At 41.0% G+C, this 24,082-nt stretch overlaps 1 protein-coding gene across 3 annotated transcripts in view; it reads left to right on the top strand.

The window, feature by feature from the left end:
• The first annotated feature begins 7,542 nt into the window (after nucleotides 1-7,542).
• The window catches only part of b3gat1a (beta-1,3-glucuronyltransferase 1 (glucuronosyltransferase P) a), a 71,176-nt gene continuing 54,636 nt past the window's right edge, over nucleotides 7,543-24,082 (top strand). For 2 of the 3 annotated variants that reach the window (XM_018698894.2, XM_018698897.2), the window contains exon 1: nucleotides 7,543-8,105. The gene's annotated coding sequence lies outside the window, so the exon portion shown is untranslated. The remainder of the gene's footprint in view (nucleotides 8,106-24,082) is intronic. The other variant, XM_018698898.2, reaches the window with a different exon arrangement.

Genomic DNA, 24,082 nt, shown 5'->3' on the forward strand with positions numbered 1-24,082 from the left:
TCTTGGACTCTAACCATTTGCCAATGCATCCTGATGAAACTACACCTATTATTCAGTGGGAAGGAAACAACATGATCATTTCCTATATCACCACCTGAAATTACACCTTTCACCACGTCTACACTCTCACACATCAACCGGCATTTTCTTGGAAAAATGAACCAAGACTCCAGCATCAAAACACAATGCTGGGTGAACACAGTTTCAAGTAAACATCCATCTCTGTGGTGGTGCATAATTCCATAGTGTGTGAGTCTGAGGTGACATGTACGTGTTTCTGTCCTCATTAATGATGTGGTGTAAAAAAGGCTGTGCATGCAGGTCATGTAATGGGAGTTGGGGTAAAAAGTGAACATTGTGTGAGAAAACATTTACATAATAAGTGAAAAGTTTAGAGAACATATTGTTATCCATAATGCATGCAGCTGTGAAAAATAAATGGCATATTTTAAGCTTCACAATATCCTGCAAATTTTGTCTTGTACTGATTTAATTACTTTTGACATCATGCACACAATCTCCCACAGAAAACACATATTAAATGATCTATTTTATAACTCGAAACTTTTGTAGAATATTCTGTGCTGAAGCAACTTTTGACCCACTACCGATCACAGTCCCTTACAGAGAGTTGAACTACATAGCAACGAGGACCTGATTGATAATTTTCCTAAATTATATTCCACCACAACTTTGACCCTTTGGACTAATGAGTGGACTAATTGATTGTACAGTGGAAGTCTGCGTCACCAAAAAGCAGCAGTAAAAGTTAGTGATGTTCTGTTTTTAAACATGACATGTTTAAAAAGGTCAGAACAAAAAGAACATCCTCATTACTGAGTTACAGTTGTTGCTACACCAAATACATACATTCTTTAGGGAGGGCATGAGGTTACACACACTGAGTGAATGATTTATAGGGCCTGATTTATCAAAGGTAATTTTAAACCAGTGTGAATACCTGCAGAGAAACCTGTCAGAGAAAAGGGAAGGGTTAAGCAAGTTGTCAATGTATGATGTCGGTGGGGTTAGAGATGTGGTAGCTCACTGGAATGTCCAGTCAGTAGAAATCTGCACATTTTACTCCGCTTCAGGGTTGAGTGGTGGGAATAGAAAAGGTCACATACCTGTGGCAGCTCTGAGATCTCAGCATGTGTTTTCTTGTGTGTTTGTTACTGCCTGTGTGTTCTCACACTGAGAACCTTTCAGTTTACATAAACAGTAATGCCTTTTCAAAAACCTGCAAAGCAACTATTGTAGCTGGAGTACTAAAGTCTAATCTTGAAATGCCACTGTTACAGCAATATAATATAATCTTTAGCTACAATGGTTTCCAGTGACAATGAAAACTATTTGGTACTGCACTCATTGTACTGAAATTGTACATTGCACTTAAACAGTCCTGTGAGCTGAAATTTTGCCACCACCACCCCCCCAAGCTTAAGAGCATCTTAAAGTCCAAGTTACACACACCAGTTTATCAAAGTTAATATTAAACCAATGAGAGCGACAGTATAAAAACTGTCAGATAAAGAGGATGGGTTCAGGTGAATGGGTTAAGTAAATGTTTTTGGTGTGATAACTCCCGTTACATTTTCCAGTGGTCTGTTAAGTTTTTCGGTCCCTCAACCCCCAGCTATTGGCTCTTATTGTCTATTAGTCATCTAAAACCAAGGTACCTACTACTATTCTCTTTGATGTATTTGAGAGCTGAAACTAAACAGAGACTCTGCATTAACAAATTGGTTCATTCAGAAAATTCGACCACAGCTGAACATGTCATCAAACATCAAGAGCTAAGATCTTCCAGCTTCCTTGTTTCTCTACTGATGTGATTTTGTCCATTGGAATATTAAATCAGGCAAAAGATGGATTTAAACTATTCAAGTAATTCCTCAAAACTTACTTGACATATGAGGATAAATTATTATCCCATTTTCTTTAAAAGCATCAGGTTACGCATACTTTTAATGATTCATCAACGTCCAGTTTATCAAAGTTAATATTAATCCAATAAGAACACCTGCACAGAAACTGTCAGATAAAGAGGATGAGTTCAGGCAATGGGTTAAGTAAATTGTTTGTTTGTTAGTTTTTTGGTGAGAGACATGGTACTTTCCATCACATTCTCCCATGATCTGTTGATCTTTTTTGTTGCTGAACTTCCAGTTACCTGAAAAATCTGCAAATTCATATTCTCTTTTTTTTCTTTCAGAATAATCACTCGTATAGGTCATCTAACACCACAGTGCATTACACTATCACACACTAAGTCTTTGGTGTACTTGGGAGCTGAAATTCTGCTTTAACAAACATTGTGGTTTGGAGATTGGCCGCCTCTATCACTGGCCTTGACTCTAAATTCTGAGGTAGGTTTTGTTTATTGTAGTGCTGATATTCAGAGACTCTCATTGCACCAGCCAGAACTGAGTGACTGCACAGTGTGAACTGCAGGTGAAGCCACCACACAAAATCACCACCAGTAACTTTAATCACAGACACCTGCTTGCTTGAGATAGCCTTCTGTGGGTGAGAGAGGGAATATCTGGTCGGTAGGTATAAGAATAACAGACACACACAGTATTTTTATCTGGACTGGTGTGTGTCAGGAGCTCAGCCCTCTTACAGATGCAGGAGTGTCAATCTGTGATTTGTAGCTGTCTAAGGATTTGCCCTTGAATCACAGGCGTCAGACGTCTGTTTGTTGATCCGTCTGAGTCGCTTCTGTGCCGAGGACCCTGTCCAACTGATGGCCTAATTCAATGTAAATACAGTCCCTCCTCAGCCTCCCTGCTGTTGCCAAAGACAGCTGTTCATCGGGTAGACTTGGCCTCCCGCCACTCCCCTCTGAGCTTTAGAAAACACTGTAAACTCCGTTTCTCCCGTGAATGAAACCATTAAAGGATGGTTCAGGTCATTTTTAGCGTCACTCTTACCTTCATTTCTTTTTTTCTATTCATTTGATTGTGGTGAAAGGTGGTGGAGGCCCCACCCCACAACCCACAGGACCCAAAGGATCTGCTGCCAATATCCCAGCACCAGACACCACAAGACACCCCCAGAGGTTCTGCATCCATGACCCAACAGGTTAGAGCTGTTCTAGCAGCATGAGGGGGACCTACACAATTTTAGGCAGGTGTTTTTAATGTTATGGCTGATCAGCGTATGTTAAAACACACAAAAACACATCTGTGATTAACTACGATACATAATGATAGATGCTATAATCTTTATAAACACATATTTTAATGTTTCAGTGACATACTGCGCTTGGGGAATTTGTGTCAACACATAAAGTATCATGTGCGCACCCTAAGCTAATGCTGCCAAGTGACGATTTCATAACCACACACCCAACTGACATCATTTCCTACGTAAGAGTGAAGTAAACATTAGCAACAACAATCCAACTGCCCACAGATGCATTACACCCGTCTGAATAAATACTGTGAGGAAGACTCAACAAGAGCACAAAAGTAAAAGACTTTTAATACTTTAACTCTCAATACGCTTTCATTTGCTGCTGCTACTATTGAAGCCTTTAACTACATAGAGGTCAGAGCAGCTATTTCTTTTATGGACAACACTAATATTTTAGTCAAATGATAAGGTTTACTCTCATTTCCACAGCTGCTCTCTAATTTTGGCCCCAGGAAGGCCACTCATTTGTTATCAGGAAATGGGGCCAGTGCACCTTCACTATCTATCAGTCTTGGGGACTACCTGTGGGGGTCACCTAGCAACACACTCACCTCCAAGTAATGATACAGCCCAAGGCCGTAGACACAGGGAAGCTATAACACAGGCTGTTACTGGGCCCGGCCACCTGCCCATGGATCAGTTTAATGTTCTCTATAACCATCACATACAAGCCAGTGTCATTCATCCACACCAGGGAGAGTTTGTTGAAGAGGTGTCTGCCTCAGAGACAAGCATGAGTCAGACATTTCGGAAAACAGTGACAAGCTGCCACACTGTGTATATTTACTGTTTTATTGGTCACAAGCATGCATATTTACACTCTCTTGTATATGCAGCACAGAGAAACAGCATAATTGTGTCTGACACAGCCCTGACACTACCCTTTTTCCATTCTCACTCTGTCGCTGCTCTTCCCTGGTAAGTGTGTGCCTCTAGGCCATCCTGCAAGACATGAAAAACACAATTGTGCGAAAGTGTTGTGTGCCGTGGACTGAATTCAGAAAGCATTTGACAACTATATACTTTTTTTTAACCAAAAAAAGAACTGTGATTGTTTAGACCAGAGCACAGAGCATTTATCTTCCTCACAGTGAGACATGGGACACTTAAAAGATGTTTTCTGTCAGATTGCCAGGTATGTTGGCAGCTTTCGTTGGATATTTGTGTGTTAGCAGCAGTTAAGCAGAAGTAAGAAAGGTAATATGTTGTGATTGTGAAAGAAAAGTAATTTGTTGTGATTGTATTATTCACTGAGATGTACTGTGTGAGTAATATGGGAAAAAACAACTACAAAAAAACCCAAATATGTTTTGACCAAATGATGACTATATGTAGAGATAAAAGATACAACGCAGTAGCAGAAAACAGTGGCATCTCCCTTTACATAATTCCTCAAATACATTGTTGCAACTGGAATTGTAGGTAATCTGAATCAATCTGTATCTGGCACACTGATAACCCTTTTCAAATGAAGCATACTCCATGTCAGTAATACTTTCATCTCAAAATTTTTAGTGGACTTGAGTGGATGACAACTCCACGTATCACCCACCGAAGAGATGTACTTGCAACAATTCCCTAAGTGAGTCTCTAGTTTAAAGTCAAGGCAAAGTAGAGTTTCATTGTCTGGATGCATCTCCCAACTTCAAAGTCTGTCTGAACATTAGATATCAATGGACCCCCAATGAGGCCAGTGGGGCCTGCCCACTGGGCCTGGCTCCAGCATTGGCAGTAAATCGGGGCCCCTTCCATCTGCTGCCCTTGTCCTGATTGTGTATGTATGTGTGTGTGTGTGTGTGTGTGGTGTGTGTGTGTGTGTGTGTGTGTGTGTCTCTATCATCTGCTGAACTCCAATGCCTCTCTGTTTTCCTGTTATTAGGCCTGAAAAGACGCACCAGATGGCTTGTGGGAAAAAAATCACACTCCTCCAAAAAGGCAAGAGGCAGCGCCCACAGTCATGGTAGAGCTCTGAAAGATTTAAGACATATACAGCACACTTTAAACACACACACACACACACACATATATATATATATATACAAAGACTTCATTGGTTCATGTTTGACTTGTACAAGCAGCATATGTCCCCAGGAAGGATTGACAGAGGCACATAAATCACACCATCCAGTCTTGAGATGCATTCGTGATATATTGACCCAACACACACATGACCTTGACTCAGTGGCTACATGGTATGTTAGAATTGGCACTGTGTGTGTAATCATGGTCTGTTCGCAAACTGAATAGCTGAGTCAAGTTTATTTATAGTCCTTTACACAAGCATGTTTCAAAAGGATTCATATATCAAACACAGTCGAGCTCACATTCACACTGATGGGCCATTTGGAGTCTCCGGTACACATGACCTGCATTTGAGAGCATGAAAGCTCCACACAGAGGGAGGCAAAGCTGAGCCCCAATTCTCTGACATAAATGCTTTGTCATTTTGGAAAATACACTGAATATGAAGCTACGGCCAACAGTTAGTTAGTTTATCTTAGCACAAAGATAACAGAAACAGGCCTAGTTCTTTGCAAGTGCAACAAAATCTGACATATTCCTTTAAATCAACACATAATCCTACTAGGAAACTGATATTGTAAGTGTTTGGTGTTTGGTTGAGTCATTTTTCAATCAGACTTCCCCAGAGTCAAATGCACATCTTTTGCTAAATAAATCTAAGCTTTAGGTTTACTGCTGTTTCATCATAACAATGATGCCAACTCACTGCCATTATGCTCTGATTTCATCTTCAGAACATGAACAGCTTCACAGAAAACATTTATATAGCCAATAGTCCACTTTTCAAAGACAACACCCTGTTCAGATGTGATTCTAAATGCTCCCTTGACCCTCAAACAGCTTTTTTTTCATTTTTTCTACTCATGATGAAGCCGCCCTGGCAACACTCATCCTTTCCAGTAAATTGTTCTGTTGAACACCCGTGTCGCACACTCATGTCTTTTTAATTCAGCACCTCGAGTCGTGAGAGCTCAGGCCGACGGACTACGGCTCAAAATACTACATAACACTGTGCAGCGAAATGTAGCATGCAGTCGCTAGCTCATCTGTGGGTTTTTCTTCAGGTTATCCAGGCTTACAGACACACACACCATCATATTAGTGGCTGCGCTCTTAATGACAATTTAGTGATTTCAATTCCCTCTTGGCTGCTGCCTGTTTTTTTTTTTTTTTTCCATCATACTATAAGGGCAAAATGCAAAGGAGCCTGTGAGGCTTAATATACCAGACATAATTAAAAACAGAAATGTGTAGAACTGTCTGTATGTGAATTTGTTCATTTTCATGTATGTGATACACTCAGCAAAATTCTTTTCTTTCAGTCTTTTTCTCTACCCTGTGGTCTTGTTTTTCCTTGTGTAACGTCCAGCACCATGGTTCCCCTGAGCAGTGCCACCTCTTCCTGTCCCAGCCCTCCTGGCTGAGCTCCTCAGAGAGCCGGGGTATGGTCTCCAGGCTCAGAGGAGGCGAGCTGGCCGTGGGTGATGTTTTTTGATCCTCACACCAGACGCTGTCTCACCTCCACAACAGACAGGCTCTTTATTCAGTGACGCCTGAAATTAGATGGTGCACTTTTTAGGTGGATGGAAATGTTGCAGTGTGTTTGGCATTGGGGCAGCCCCTGCCAGTCGCTGAAGCTATGGTAGCATCTGGAGATATACGCCATGGACTTTTTATTATCCAGAGCAAAATAAGTCTTTCTCTGTGCATGCAAGAGTATGTTCATTCCACCCAATTTCCACAGTATGTTTCTGCATGTGTGCTATTGTGCAGTCAGTCATGCATGAGGGAATGCTTTATCTGTGACACAATTGCAGCTCTTCCAGAATTAATTCACCGCTGCCAAAACCAACATATGCTCTTGTCTTACAGTGATTCTGCATATGCCTACGCTGTTGTTTTTAAACGTCTTTATCGGGGATGAAGCATCTGTACAGTGAGGTCATGTGTTCAAACTGTAAAGAAAACTGACATAGAGGGGTAAAGCTTGTATAGTATGCCACTTACTCACACACAGTTAACTGACTGTACAGGGAACACACACACTTCAGATCTCTTAACTGGACTCTCTCTTTGGCCACATCTTCTTCTTCAACACCTCTTCTCCATCTCCCTCCTCTTTCTCCTTCTATTCCCCTCTCCCACTCCCCCTTTCCCTCTCTCTCACTCACTCACTCTCTCTCTCTCTCCATCCCCCCTCTCTCCTTTCAGTGCTGCAGCCCACCCTCCTCCGAGCTTTAATGGTACATGCCATTAGAAAGCCCATCTCTGGAAGGGAGGAGGGGAGGGTGGTCTCAATCTCAGCTAAGAGGCTACTTTAGTCCCCCAGCATAAGCACATTCACAGATGTCTCTAGCACGCGTGGAGCAGTCTCATCCCGTCAGGACAGAGCAGCCTGCTTCTGTGTGAGCCAACGAGCCGCGGACAGAGAGAAACACAGAGGGACAGGGAGATACAAAGAGACGTAGAGAGGAGAAGGGAGGGAGGGATAGCAAAAGAAAGAAGAGGTGAAGAGCCACGGAGCGAAACACATACATCGTTGCCACTCTGACGTCTCCTCTCATGCTCCTGCTTCAGCGTGTGTGAGTGCAAGAAGAGCAGAGAGGGACAAGAGGAAAATAAATCCGGAGAGCTTGTGTTTTATATCCCCTTCTTCTTTTTTTTTATCTCAATCATCCAAGCCATGAAGGCGGGTGTCAGCTGGCACGGCAGAATAAAAGAAGGGGATGCTTTGAATGCTGCCTCTCTCTTGACAAGGGACAAGGAAGAGGAAGCGGGGGACAACACGCAGCAGGGACAAAAACAGGATTTCTAGAATGAATGGGAGTCCTTCTGCCGCATGCACTGGGAATAGCAGTCTCACACTGAAGTCTCTGAATGAGGTAAAAATAATGATACCACTTTATCTTCCTTTTTTTCCCCCTCTGTGGCCGACGGGGTCAGATTTAGATCTGAGAGGCACTTTAAAGCATGCACATGAGCTTGATGGAGATGAACCAATTTCTATGCTGATCAGGTTTGGAACAGCAGTGAGGAGATTGCCATCTTTGTCCCTGGGTTGCTGTGTACAGCAGCGCGTTGGAAGTGAGAGGGAAAATCTATGCATGTTGCATGCCGCAGAGAGGCAGTGTGAGCTGGGGGTAGAAGAGGAGTCACTCTCAACCTGATGAAAAGAATTGCTGATAATCCTCATGATGAGCGTTTGGGTGCTGAGATAGCAGAAGGACATGGAGAGATTTTCTCCCACACAAGGTCCAATTACGATTTAGATTCAGTGAGTTGAGCTGATAAATGCAAATTAAATTCACTTTTTCATAAAATATGTATTTTATTTTCTATGGTGGACATTTAAAAAATCATGTGAAAGAAATAAAACACATGAAGACTCAAAAAGGGTGAGTTTGGGGGTTGAGGGATAGAACAAAATGCTGTGCGTGTTTTCTAAAGCAAAGTCTGACAGAGCAGTTCTTCTGGTGACCCTGGGGAGCCGTACACTACCTTCCAGACAGAAAATAACAACTTGTCCACAGAAGCGAACAAAAAAGGGGCACTGGCTTGAGAAAAGGGAAGCTTGAGTTGGAGTTAAGTGGGCTGTACGTTCTCATTTCTGACACCTAGCCTGGAAACCCCGGCTCTTTGAGAAAGGACGCAGTGGGAAGTGCTTGTTTTGTTGAGCAGCGCAGGTGCACAAGCAACTTTGTTCTTTAATCCTGAAAGAAAAAACAGTAGTGCATTGTTTAAGCCATGTTCCACTACTGTCCACTAATGAGACAATGATAGCATAATTTGGCTTTGTGTCTCCATGGGATAATTTGGAAAAAAAGGAGGAAATACTGTTCAAGTATTGTGATGAGGGCAACAGGGGTGGCAGTCTCACTGAGCATGTAAAACGTGCATTGGCAATATCAATACAGCAGGTTTCAGCATTTAATTTTATATATTTCTTCAGTTAGCAGGGACTCTGAGTCGTCTCAGTGGAAAATCTTGCACAGTGTAGTTACTGTGCCAAAGGAGTGGGCTCAAGTCATAAGCCCTTATTCATCTGTCAGGACACATCAACCTGACTCTCACTGGAAGTTCTGACTGGTCCAGTCACAGCATGCTGACACCCATCATGACATCAGGCATATAGGCAAGCTCATATTTTCACATTCAGGCCACTGTCTCTGAGAAAAAGACCCAAAAAGACAGAGTAGAGCCTATATTGTTGTTATTATTTTTGTTGGAGTTATTAGTATTAAAATACTATTAAATAGCAATTTGATACTTAGATTTAGTGAGCCGCATAGTGCTGCGAGAATGTGTATTTGTGATATTGCACAGTGAAAGGAACTCAAACTTCTGGTCACCACAGGGCTGTGTGTCTTATTAATCCACACTGGGAAATATTATAAAATATACAATGGTGTGGTTTATTCCTCCAGTTGAATTGACTATTTGTCTTCCTCTCTCTATAAATGTCCTCATCTGTTCCACAGTCTACTTACATGATAGCGGCAACACCTGGCACCCGTTCCTCAGCCTGTAGCTACAGTATGCTCACATTCAATAAAGCCGTGTGTGTGTTCCCAGCTGTTTCTCACATGGGTGTTAGCATGCTTCTATAACGCTGAACTCTCTGACCACGTACATATTTAGTTTCTGCTCAGTCTGGCAATGTCAGCAAATAGCATCCAGATCTCATTTATGGAAGCGGACGGCTTGTCTGTGCTCATGGTTGCCCCTCTCGCCTTGGCTGCACAATACACAAAGTGCTGAGGGGCCAGAAATACACACCTAATGTAGCTGCAGTTCTGCCACTGTAAATCATGGGTTACAGTATGAAATAGAATAGAACAGAACAGAATGGATCTATTGACACCATAACACAACAAACCTTTTATTAATACTTTACGAATGTGTTACAAATCATAAAAAAATTACTTTTGGTTGGTGAAGTTGTGAATCCAAAATTGTGGTTAGTTTATATGCTCTGGCAGCCTTTCTTGACTTTTCTTAAAAATATTTTATCTATTTAATCAGTTAGGAAAAGCCCTAACTCTCCACCTCTTGGAAGAGCTGATGGGTTATTGTAAAGCAGGAAAATCCACAATTCTTACAGTAATCATTCAAATGTGTATGAGTAAATGTGAAGTAAGTAAGTAAAGTGAAGACAAAGCAAGCTGCATCTCAACGCATTGCTATTTCTACACAAAACGTCTCTTTAAAATGCATCATAACAGCATATTATGAAGTCTGAATAAATGTTATACACATATTTACTATTCACTTTACTGTAAATGTCATCATAATATACACATTGTACAAAACAGGCATACTATACATTATCTAGTAGAAATGCATGTGTTGCATGTCCATATGTGGAGTACACATGTTCATCACCGAGTAGCTCAGCTGCATTTCACACATCATTGCACAGTGTAATAATGTGTATGAAGCCTGTCAAGACGGAGGGATTAGACTTTGCTCAAATGTTTTGAAAGCTATTGACAAAGCTGCTGAGGGTTTGAAACAGAGGGCAGCGTGTGGGTGCTGTGTAAAGCGTGTCTACCCACACTGAGAGCTCACAGATACAGGTTTTTGAACCCCACTCCACTGGGCAAAATTCATTGTGTTTGATGTCTGTTCAGTGTGTGCTGTAGGTTTTTCTTTGAAGGTGACTGAGCTTCTCTGCAGATTCAGTCATGGAGCTGTCCCGCCTTAGGCAACAGAGGGGCGAAGCAGCAGACATGAGAATAAATCATCGCCTTTATCACATACAATAGATACTCTATATGGCTGAACATCCCACAGCATCAAGTGCATACAGTACAGCCTGTGCTTAGATGCACACGGGTACATACAACTGGAATAGTTCTTACATACACTGTACTACATCACACAACTGCACATATAGGCTTTGGAAAAGCACACTCAACCTGAGAAACACTTTCTGCATCTACATAATCAAAATGTAGAATCCACTGCAGGAGTGGGAATTCAGTAGCAACCTATGCAGCAAAAAACAAGTGCAAAACAAGTGCATTGATTATTAGGGCGATATTTTCCCTGGTAAATCGACACCAGACACATGTGGTGTGAAAATGTTATGTGCTATAGTTTGCATGTATAATACACTAGCTGCAAACATGCAAAACACACCTGTTTGTGATTTGCATTTTTGTACCTTGAGAAACGCCAGCATTTTAAAATGAAATTCCAATATCAGCAAGCAATTGTGATTACCTATGCATGGTGAAGCACTGGGTGATTCATACTTGAAAGAACAGGAAATTGTATTCAAAGTGCTTAATGCAATTTAATACAAATGGACGATAAAGCTTATCATGTCTGTTATAACAAAATACTGCAGTTTTTTACATAACCATAAATCCAAGCTGTTGTGTTTCCTACAGTATGAAGAACCAGATCAGTTTACATAGAGACAGATAGTTTACAATAAGAGGTCCTCTTGCAACAAGAACAACTGAAAAAGCTAGAAATAGCTTTGAAACATAGAAAGCAAAACTGATTTGCTCTAAACGTATTGTAAATGTGTGAAGTTATGCTATACATCTCTGCCCGCAAATGGCTTTGCAGGGCGTGGATGTTCATGAGAAACTATTACCTTGTCATATTTTATTCCATTTTGTTCTAATGGTAAACATCAGAATCAGAGAAAGGGAAGCAAGATCTGTGTTAATACTGTGAGGAAAAAAAGGCTGTTTGTAACAATGGAGCTCTTTAGCGCTAAATATAGGTTGCTCTGCTTAGCAGTGTCAAAAGCTGAGGTCTATGATGGTATGGTCTGACTATGGTCCATGACAGTCCCAAAGCCAGGGGATTCAAATGCACTGGATACATGCTCTTTTTAATGACCAGCTTAGAAGCAAAGTTACAGCAAAATGAAGACTAAGAGCAATCTGTTGGGCCTTGCTGCGGTGCTGTTGTACCTCCGTGGATTACACTCCATGGGGCACTTAAAATCTGTCTGGCTGCCCATTAAGACAGCCACTATCCTGGCTCATTAATGTCCTGCCGAGGAATTAGAATAAACTGTGCTCCACAGACTCGTGCTGGCAGAGGCTCCCTGCCTTCTCTCCAACAGCTTTTCTCCCTCCAGGGACAGCAGTTGTTTGCCCGAGGTACATCAGAGCAGCTTGGAGTGACCAGCAACACAGAATAATTAGATGTTCAATTCCTCCAGACTGCTTGAGCTGTTGAATACATCCTGACTTGTTTCAGCAATTTCAGCAAAGGTTGCCAAATATAATCGCTGTGCAGGACATCACCACTCACTTAAATGCGGAAACAGGTTTGAAAATCGAGGATTATGAGAGGAGGATGGGAAATGAAGGTAGTGATGCAATGAGAGTCAGAATTTACTGCATGAAAATCAAAAGGAATGGCAGGCGTGAACTATGATCTGTTCTAATTTTTGGGGGGGGGTTGGGCCAAAACCTTTCACAGTTCTAGTCAGTTTACTTTACAATATTGTTCATTGTTCATTTGATTGTGCTTTCTGTCGATGCTGAACAAGTTGGTCTGAGTGTCAATAAAATGAACGGTTTCTGTTTCACAGGGATTTGCTGCTCAGGCTTGTAATTCTGTTTACTCGTTCAATCAGAAATCCTGCACGATTCAAATAGGTTTCCCCTTTTTCTTAATGAATTTCTTTGGTATAATCTCATTATGTGTATTTGTGGTTACCCACAGCCCCTGGGGGCAGTACTGTTGTGTTAGAAAAAGAGGGTATTAGGGACAGCTGGCAGTGTGGTATCAGTTGTGTTCATATTCATCAGGCCTGCTAGAGATTAGGAGACGGAGCAGCAATGCTACTGGGGGCGTATAGTGTGTGCAGTCACATAGCGCACAGTATACACAGACACACAGGCACAGACACCCCACCACTACCCCACTACCCCACCCCCCTCCACACACACACACACACACACACACACACACACAAACACAAACACACAAACACAAAAGCGCACAGTCTACAATATTTACAGGCACAAACAATAAGCAAAGCTCCTGACCCAGCCCTCGAGCTTTACCTCCCCCACTGTCAAACCATATTCTGCCACACACAGTGACCAAGAATAGAAAAAAATCACTTCTTCACTCTCTCTCCTCTTTTCTCATCCATCTTCTGATATTTTCTTTGAGTGTTACAATTACAGAACATAAGAGAGTGAACAGGAAGAGCCCTGCTCTGCTCTTCATGGCAAAATGAGCTTAACCTATAATCAGTATGGTGGAGATGGTACAGCTTGTGTTCGGCTGGAGGAGGGGTTGCATTGAGATAATTGTGAGGCTATAGTATACTATATGTCCTGCCTAACAGCAGGTGTCTGAGGTCAGGAGGCAGAGATGATCAGAGGTCTTCCCTTATCATCAGCTTGTCTAAACAATGATGATATGATCTAACAGTGGCAGTGAATGCTGCCTGTTCTGTATTTGGTAAAACAGACTATACTTAACACCTATGATACCAGGACTATTGGCTGACATCAACAATAAAGTAATATGATCAAATAATTCTTAACGTGAAGTGCAGTCATTTGTTCAGGCCATAATCAGAGGTGTAATTTAGAGAAAAAATGTAACCAGACTTGTTATTTTCAACCTGAAGATCATTGTTGATGCATTATACTAACCAAAGTAAGAGTCTGTTCATGACTAAGACCACCAAAAACAACTGATTTTGGCAGAGAATCTTCCATATCTTCTATGGTGTTTTTTTTTTTTTTTTTATTCTGTCTGAGAAACATCCTGTTCCTTCCAGGGATCGCTGCTGTAATTAGTCGCAGATTAGACAACAGCGATGGCAAACACATGGCACAACAAAAAAGTCCTGGTTTTTAGGCACAAACAAGCTCTCTCAATTACCCTCTTGAGAAAATCCGAGAGGCTTTGTAGTAAATCCCTCAGCTTTAAGGAGACCTAAGTGTCCATCCACCTCTGCAGGGGGAAAGGTTCACCTTATAAAAACATGCTGGGAGATCATTTCAGTAACCTCTCAAAGACAACACTGGCCACAGACAGAAATCACCATCACCTAGTTGAAGCACAGTGTACAGATATAAAAATGTCACCCAGGTGCAACAGCAGCTCAAGGCAGCGTACCTAATGTGAAACCTGATAAATGAATCAATCACTGGACAAAACTAGAATTTGCTGCAGAAATTCTTCCCCAGTCTAAAGAGATCATACTGTACTTCTTCTCAGTGAGTGATACAGAAAGTAATACACACGAGCAGTAAACACACAGACTGGCGTTTATAGATTGAAATCTCTCAGGCACCTAATAAACCATTTACTGATTGACAGAATGGATTAATAAAAGCTGTAATAGGAGTAAAGTGGACATCACAGGGACATGGGACACATTAAGAGTATTTGTTTATTGTTTTAGCCTGTTCAACTACTCATCACAGTGTGTGTTTACACTGTTTTTACACATTTTTTTAACCTTTATTTGTTTTTAAAAATGACTTAATTCCTTTTTTTCTAATTTAAATGTAATTGATCCAAGAATCCTCTATTTTTTTTTTTTTACTGTTTTTAACTGTCGGGATCAACTTTGAGATTTCACCTCCGTTTAACCCTCATGTTTCAGAGCCACACAGCAGCACAGAGGTGTCGCTGCTGTATAGAGCTGCCTTTTGTTTTCATGGTGTATTGTGTTAATTTGAGAGTTATGTAATCTACAAAAGACACCTTGCCCATTATTAAGCTGGGCTATGATGTGTTTTGAGAATCCAATGTCAGCGCTAACAATGCTGTCAGGGTTTAAGAATTCAACCACAGATTCAGTCTCTTTCTGTTGATCTTGATAAGAGGAACTGTTCTGTTGTTAATAATGAATAGGACCTTTGTCAGTCAGACATAAATTATGTCTCTAGGCTGGATGGGAATGCGTGGATGGCTGCTTATGATTTGAAAGTTGCATTATTGAGATGCCGAATATGTTCCACCACATTCCTCTTGAAAGGTCCGATGCTGATTGCTACAAAAACCTGGTAAATTGTCAGAGGAACAAGAGAGGTAATGGAGCACATCCTTGACTTACACCCCATTTCATGGTGGGAAAGAGCTGGAGTGTGTTGTCACTGCATTACATACAAAACTCTAATTTCATTAAAATAGTGCAAACTTGAGGATCAAGCACACATAACCATGATTTTACCATCTAACACACAGATTTTGACTCGTTGAGGATGTTCATGAGATTTAAAGTAGCTTATAGCAGAGTGATCCAAGCAATCCAAACACAAACGCGTACCTTCCGCCTCTGCATCTCAGTGTTACATAACCTGCTACTCTGGACCTTGGCAAACAGCTGATGAGTGCAAAAAAACAGAAGAAATGCCAGGGTTAGTGCATTATAGCTTCCATTTTCTAAATGATTTTCTAGATCTGAGACCAATCTGATTTACTAATCTAACCCACAAAAACATTATTAAAACCATGGCTTTTAAAAAAAATCTATCCATAGATGCTGAATGTGCTGAATTCATTTTCTTCCATGGTGCGATCATCCTTGTTACACAGTATGAAATAGGATTGGCACAGAGAGGGCTGTCTGGTTTTCCTATTCGGAGTTACTAGAGGTAAATGTAGGCAGTAGTTGTGACTGTTTTGACTGAGTAAGATGGATAAACATTCATTTGCAGCAGGGAATTACTCTAGATTAAATATTAATATGTGTTTTTCCTTCTGTGTTATATTTACATTTCAAGACCAACAAAACCAACACAAAAATAATAACAAATACAGAAGGAAATGTGTCAAAAGCAGGCAGAGGAATTTATTTGTACTCAATTTCACCAATATATTAGGTCATGTTTAGTATTTCCAAACAACCAACTTCTGACAACACCAGAAATTACTCAGCTTAATTGTGTGGAAGTTTAACACTTTAAGGTGAGTGACAGGAGAGAGGTAAAAGAACTGAATGTGAAAAGAAGTCTGAAGTTCAGAGCTGCCAAACAGTGTCACTCTGAGAAGTGAGAGATGACAGGCCTTCGCTAGCCTGTTGTTATTGTTCTTGTCGTTGCTTGCATGACATTTCATGTGCAGGAGGCGCCAATTACCTCTCACTCACAGTGTTGCATCTCAGAATCACACTGGCACAGTGGCAATGCAGGCAATGTGTTCCCGGTTCCCTTGTGAATGCTGAGAGGTTGTCGCTAATATACCATTAAAATGTGGGTTTAAACCAGTCCAGTCACTTTGCCTTTCCCGGACTTCTATTAGCAAGAAATATATTCTCTGAAAAACTCTCTCAATCCCTCCAGCACCTGGGGAGGGGAAGGCTCTTTTAAAGTGGTTCGATGTGTGGGGCTGTAAGAGATCCAGCTCATTGTCAAAAAAGATTTAATGTCAAAAGTTTTAAAGGACAAGGTGACCAGTTGGAGCATCTACCATGCACATTTATTGCTTCTCTGCTTTGGGCTCTAATTAATAGTTTAAATAAGAGCAGTGAGCAGGAAGCCTGACCTGCCTTGCACCAGCATTAATTTGTTAAGCTTCTCAGCTATAAAAAATAATTACCGTGAACTAACTGTAAAAGACAGATACAAAATAAAGAGCTTAAACTGTTCGTGCTCATAATCATTTTCATAATCATTTCATAAGTGATGTGTCTGTGAACTAAAGAAGATTAGTAAGTTATGAAGAAGGTGGGCTCTAATGATAGAGATTTTTTTTTAACGTCTACTGATATTCAGTTTGATTTCACAACATGGGGAAACACTGACAGATGCCCACCCTCATTCCTCTATGTTTAATGCTAAGCAGCAGGTTTGATATGCAGTTTACATATGCAGTCCTGAGGGCTGCAGCATGATGCCCCTCAGGCTACACCTACTAAGCCTGTCTCTGCCAAGGTTTTGAATATTACCACTTTGAGAATATGTGGAAATTATTACGGCAGAAGTTGAGCAATGACTTGTGCATGCATGGTATGCAACCCCTAGTTTGTATCAGCTAGGCATTAGTGCCTCTCAGGATGTTATTTATGTCTATATTAAGGAAAATGCTCAATACATATGAGCTCTGGCACCAGCTATGTTGGAGAGCAGGACTGACAGAGTGTTTGTCAGGCAACAATTCCAAACAGGACTGGCAGACAAGGACGAGGCTGGATGTAGCTGGTAACTGGCAAGGTCTGGGTGGAGAACCTGTGACACAGGCAAACAATAGCTACTCCAGAGCAAATGGGTAAACTGGCAAGACATTCAGATGAAAAGTAGTTTGGTCGTAGCATTAACACCACACTAAGCGACTGAATGATCTGGGGAAGCTTGGAGAGAAGATGTGGGGGTTTAAGTACAGCAGCTGAGTATTGGATTAGATCTCAGGTGTACATGTGAATTGGCAGGGACAGGAATCAGGAAACCACGCCCAGGTGTTGAAGTGCAGCATTTTCAGACTTACACTGATCCAGCCCAAGCCCAGTGAAGTTCAGGTCAAAACACGATGGCATGACTAGTAGCTATTGTGTGTTTGAAGTATATGATTTCTCTGTTAGACAGGTGATTTCTGAATGGCTCTGTCTAGTTTTGTTTTTAACAGATCAACAGCGCACTGGGGGACCTATTATAGTGTCTCCTCTCAAAACTCTAGTGCGGTTTGAGAGGAATTCAATGAGAATGAATCAGTATTATAGTCATTTTGTTCCCATGAGAGACTCAAGTGAATGTCTTGTTTATGTCTGCCTCATCTTTATGAAGTACAAAGGGAATGGAGCAAAAGTATGTTGCCAGACACTCGTACCAAATTACTACTGTGAGATGTTGCTGAGCAGATAAAGTGGTAGTTCCATTAAATGCCATCTAGGTATCTCAGACAGCGTAATAGTTATTTGTGCTGCTGGTGACGCATCTGTGTGATGGGGTGCATTGTCAAAAGAGCTGTATGGTGATCAAAGTGGCTCGGTGAAATTGGCAAAGGCAGATTTTGCTGCTGGGCCTCAAGCAGAGTCCTCGCTTTATAGCCTGCCACAGTTTGATGGTGTTCAGCACTCTCACATCTGTCGTCGTGATATAACTCATGTACACAAGTACATTTGACTTTAACCTGGACTGCAGCTGTTCCTTTTCCTGTTTTTTTCTCTTTAATATCTCCTTTTGCTTTCAAGTTTCGGATATTACCTCATAAAACGTGGAGAAATGTCAGCTCAAGCTTTTTGGAATTTAATGAACAGAATAAAAGAGGACATGAAAGCACATCACAGTGCAAACACAGACAGTTAGCATCTACTTAATTACTCTTTTGAGAGTTGGAGTGAGAATTCTTTGTAATCATGAGTGCAAGTGTTTGTGTATGTGTGTGCCTTTGCATGGACACCGCATCACTTAGTGTTATTGAAACAGGATTATTTTAATGACTGCCAGGCTATGCTCTGTTACATGCTGCTCAGTGTAGCGTCATCGTTAAAGATAACTGTAGACAGAACAATGTTCACACTGAGGATGGGAGTTGAGTTATAATACACAGTGGGTTGGAGGCCCGAAACAAATGCCCTTGTGTGATTGATTACACGCTACAAGCTAATGAGATAAACAGAGCCTGAATCGATTCAGTCGGGGGAGGAATCATGCCAGAGGGTTATATGCAGCCGTGTGCAATGGCTTTATTGACACGCTCATATTCAGAGACCGAGAGAAAGAGACCAAGCTGTGCTTTTGGCTGAGAACAGAGCTGTATCCTCTTCTGCTGCTTCGCCCACCACCGCAATCAGGGTCAATGCTGCACAAATCAAACACTAGTGATGGGATCTGACAAGTTGGGCACTTACCGCTTAACAATCAGGGCTAAGAAAACCTTTTTCTAGTCAAAGGCAAACACGACAGGGGCTATATAGCAGGCAGTCTTGCATTCACAGATGGGTACCGGAAAGCACCTTTGACTATGGATGACCATCATGCACAATTTAGGGACTATCTACTAAGGCTGCTGCAGTCTTTCACTCACTGGCTAATGACAGATGCACTGATCTTCCAAGAGCTGCCGTTAACCAATTAAAACCTTCATGCTTCCTGCACCAAGATGACTATAAGAAGAGTGGAGGAAGGATGGATGTGTGATGTTGAGCACGTCTGAGCTGCACGGGGTGATTCAAAGTAAATGAAGGGCAGAAAAAGCACAGGAAAGGTGAATAACTGTTTCCCTCACTTAACTGTCCATATTGCGGTTTTACTACTTAACTGACATGCAATTTCATTCCTCTGTTGAGGTTTACCAATGAATTTTGTGCTACGGCTCATCATAATAATTGTGTTTGTGTGTGTTAGTCTCATCCTGCTAATGTCTCTAACCAAATACAGTTTCAAAATGAACTTGATTGCTTGTTTCAGGCACTGGCTCCAAACCGTCTTGTAAGACCCTCTTGAGGCCTTTACATAACGAGGGGGTGACAAAGAACACAAAAATGCAAACTGCTTGCCTGCTAATATAGAGTAGCTGAACATATACCACGGCTGGTTACAGACATATTGTAAGATGCCAGTGGGACAGTTTGAGGTCCTGCTGGGGATGGCTGATGCATTCATTCATGGTGCAAAAGCTCAGAAATACCAACCTCTCTGAAAGAAAACTACATCACTTTTTCGCTGCATAATATGTGTAAAAGTACTCATGACAAAAAAAAAAAAAAAAACGGTTTAAAAGATATATACTGATATAAAATTAATTGCACGAAATAGGTATGTTAACACATTAGCTTTTAAAAAAACCCAAAGAGCTGTAGTTGTTCAATCGTGTTGTATCTTTATTTCAACAAGATACTGACATTTTTTGAACTGGAAGATTCACCACAGTAAATTTTAAGCCCCCTGATGATTTCTGATAAGCATGATGACAGCAGGAAAATACAGTCAGGCTCCTGGAAGGGCATTCAGAGGAAGTGTGTTTAATTGATTGCTTTATGATTGTGTCAGTCAAGTCTTGTTGGCACACCAAAGGACTCAAAGGGGTGAGTCATCAATCATGGATGGGGGGAAGGGGGGATACACCCGAGGAAGTCCAGCAGCATTGACTGTTTAGCCTTTTTTTCCACAGAGGACAAAGGGACGAGAGTGTCTCTGTTGCTTACATGCTACTAAAGACTTGGAGGGAAAATGCTAAATTCCATCACTGTCCGATTGCATAAAAATTCATCTGTTGTAATGTTTGATCATAAGCCTTTGGGCAGGAAGGCAACAGTCAGGGGAATGGCAGGGTCATCGCTATTCTTCCACAGACTGAGTATTTCGTAGAAAGAAAGAAAGTGGCGTCTTTCTCATCTGATTCCAGATTTGCCCTGTGAGGTTGACATTTCCTTCGGCTGCAAAGGATTTAGCGTGTATGTGTGTGTGTGTGTGTGTGTGTGTGTGGTGTGTGTGCACTGTGTGCGCCCATAAGGCCTCATATTGTCATGCTTTTTACACAATTTGTCAAATCAGCCTGAGAGGCTTTTATTTAATATGCAAGCAGGATCTCTGACTGTAAATGAGGCTTATTCAAAGTTAAATATGTAGTTAAATAGTTAAATAGCAAAAACACTACAACAATTTAACCCCGCTGTCTTTCATTTTTTCCAGCACAACATTTAAAACAGTGCACACATGAAGTCAGGTTTAGGCTAATAATATTAATAATGAAATCTTTAATCAGCCCAACAACATTTCTCTAAGTTGTTCATTTGCTTTAATGCAGAAAACCTAAAGTTTCTAATTCAATGACAGTAGTAACACAGATCATATGTACACGCTACTTTTTCAGTTTAAGGACACATAAAAAAATTAAAACTCCCACCAGGATGATGATTAAACTGCATTTAGTGAAAATTACTCTCAAGTACAACAACAGTTGTCAATTCCACGGTTCATTGACAGGGGACAGAGTTAACTACACCAATGACATTTGGCAATGATCACCTATGATCGATAGGCACTGTCCAGTTGAAGTTTCTAACATGCTGAATTCAAATACAGAGAGGGAAAACAAGCTTTTACACCACAAAGCAGGGAAAAGGGATGAAAATCAATATGGCTCCAGCCACGCCATACTGGAAATGAAAAGCATGCATGCCATGATAATGGATATGGATTTCTGGTGTGTGGCTCATGTTTTATTCCCATGCAGTGCAAAAATCTTTATATATAGTGCTACAAAATATGATTGATGAGTGCAAAGGACATGGAATGTGTTTCTGCATACTGTTACTTCCATTACAAGGTGTTCAATCAGTGGGTAAAGGGCAGAGAAATAGTCACTTTGTATAGTTTAGATGTCATTTGAAAGTGGACCATTCCTTTAATCTAGCACAGCTTCACATACAGTGCTGTAAGTGTGATTTTCTTACATTTAGAAGACCTCTGCCAGAGCTGCCTGCTGCTACTCTTGTATAATTAGTAGCTGTCAGTGGGCAGCTCAGGTAAAGACAGAATATAGATGAACTTTTGTTTAAAAGGCAGGTCAGATGTAACAAGAATGCCAAGCACTATGTGGAAAAGGCAGCCAGGAGTAAAGAGAGAAAGAGCAACATTACAATATTTACCATGCTGAGAGAAGCGGGATAGCAGCCTTGAGATGTCTCACATTGTTTGTAATCAGTAAGACACCCGCTCCGCATCTGGCTTCCTGGTGCGCCTTTGTGTGTTTGAGCCTTTCATGGCAGTGTGTTTGTGTGTGTGTGTCTGTGAGGGTCACACTGTTGTATCACTGATATATTTGTCTGGTGAACAGGTTGTGTGATATTTGTGGCTGTCTAGGATGCTGTTACCAGGGTGATAGCCTGTGGTTGTCATAGAAGCTGTCGCATAATGAAGGTGAATCTGGTCAGATGAAGTATCATGGGACAACTACTGCTATGATTTTCAGTTTTCATTTTCGTTATGTTTTAAGGTAGCTAACTATTGTGGTAATTTTTCTATTTGTTTAAGCGTCACATATTTGCACAGCAGCAACACATACAATATGTGTCCCAGCCGTTGATGGTTGATTGATATTTAAGGGACCTGGCTGGCTATAAATATGGTTCACACCTGCTCTTATTTAAGGTTGAAAAATTGATGTTGTTGTTGCTGCTATGAGTGTCACTTTTTCCTGTTGCTCCATGTAATTCTGAGTTGATCAATTAAGTTGCACTGGATGTTTCTTGCCAAAATGCACCTTGGGAACTGTGTCTAACTTTAAGTTCTTAAATACACAGAGCCGTGTACTGTTGACTTTTCATCAAAGAACCAGATATTTTCTAAATGAGTTCTTGATCTTTTATGCTCATGATTTAACTGGGAGAGTTTTGTCTTGACCCCTGCAATAGAAGTGCTTCAGCTGCACAACAGCAATTGCCGGTGTGAAAAATTAATTTTACTTCTGGAACCACGGGTCTCCAACTTCAGTGGCCACACAGGCTTTTAGCTTCCACTTTCTGTGTGGAAACTAAGTGGCTAGCTTCAATCTTCCTACTGGAGTCCAAACTTAACAACACAATGGGTCCTCCCAAAAGCTGAATGTTGTAAAGGTATACACTAACAGTATATATCAAGAAAAAAGTCTTGTATCACTGTTCGTAGGCTGACATCCTGCACAGAAGTTGACAGTGCATCTTCTAGCTAGCAACCAACTGCCATGAGTAACACTCACCCAGAAGCCTGAAAAAACTGTTTTATACTGTTTTGAAAGTTAAGTATCCAAAATAAAAGAAAATATCCACAATAACTGCTGCATCATTATAGTTAATACTTCCTCACACAAATAGTTAATCCAAACATCAGGTCAACCCTACGCTTTTGATTTGGGCACAGCTGATCTCCTCCTTTCCAACATTGTTTGGGACAAGCTTATGTAGCTGGTGGTCACTGCATCGTGGTTTAAATCCTCACCACTGCTGGGAGATAAAAATGTGTCATCAGCTTTGTTGCACCAAACCTCAGAAGTTGAAATACTTACCCACAGCTTATTTAGAAGTCAAATTATTCTTTCATTTTTCTTTCCAGACAAAAATATAAAATCCTATGGCATCACAAAGGAAAAGTATGACCTTTTTTTCAGGCCACATTCCTTCATTAGTTCTTTTGAAATGTAAGCTTCAACTGAGAAGTCCCACTTTCAAAATCTCATCAACTTTCGCTTCAGTGTGAGTACAGTATATTCCTCTTCCTTTTGCATGGCTCTCTGAAAATATGAATTTGGAATTTGCTTTTGTGCTTCGTCCCCACTTTGGTTACAGTCAAAATACTTACAGGCGTGGCTTGAATGTTGAAAATGAACTGTCACAGTCACTTTGTGACTGTCACTACACACAATCCAACACTTCATCCATCTTCATCCATTTTCAGTCTAACCTTCTTCAAACTAATGTAATTTGTGTTCTGTAATAGACTACCTGCAGATTCACTGGTTTCAGTGATGTCTCTTTTTTTTCATCTGTGCCTCATTTTGATGTTTTAGCTATTCAGGCAGCGCTTCTATCACAGCAGCTGGCCACTGCAATGGTAGTACAAGCAATAGTAGAGCAATAACTGCAAGCATTACAACAAACATCAAAACAAACCACACAAACATCTCAAGTAAGCATAATAACTTCATGATACATGAAGTAATGAGAGGTATGATTTAATAAAGGCCAAACCCTTGCAAATATCTTCAACGTCAGTCACTTCTGTTTCATCCCTTAACTACTAAAGAAGCTTCCTTCAGTCCAAAAACTTTACCATTAAAATGTGCTATAGCTGAAATAAGCAAAGGGAGGACATTATTCATATGAGCCATATCAGTGTATGGCCACATTGGAGTTACTCTTAGTAAATCAAAAAAAGGCTATCCTTTAAAGTGTGGCTGGTGTTAAGCTTCACACAAATCTGATAAGTGCACTGTGCCCAAA

The sequence above is a fragment of the Lates calcarifer genome, linkage group LG21, assembly GCF_001640805.2.
Source record: "Lates calcarifer isolate ASB-BC8 linkage group LG21, TLL_Latcal_v3, whole genome shotgun sequence".
Lineage (NCBI taxonomy): Eukaryota > Metazoa > Chordata > Actinopteri > Centropomidae > Lates > Lates calcarifer.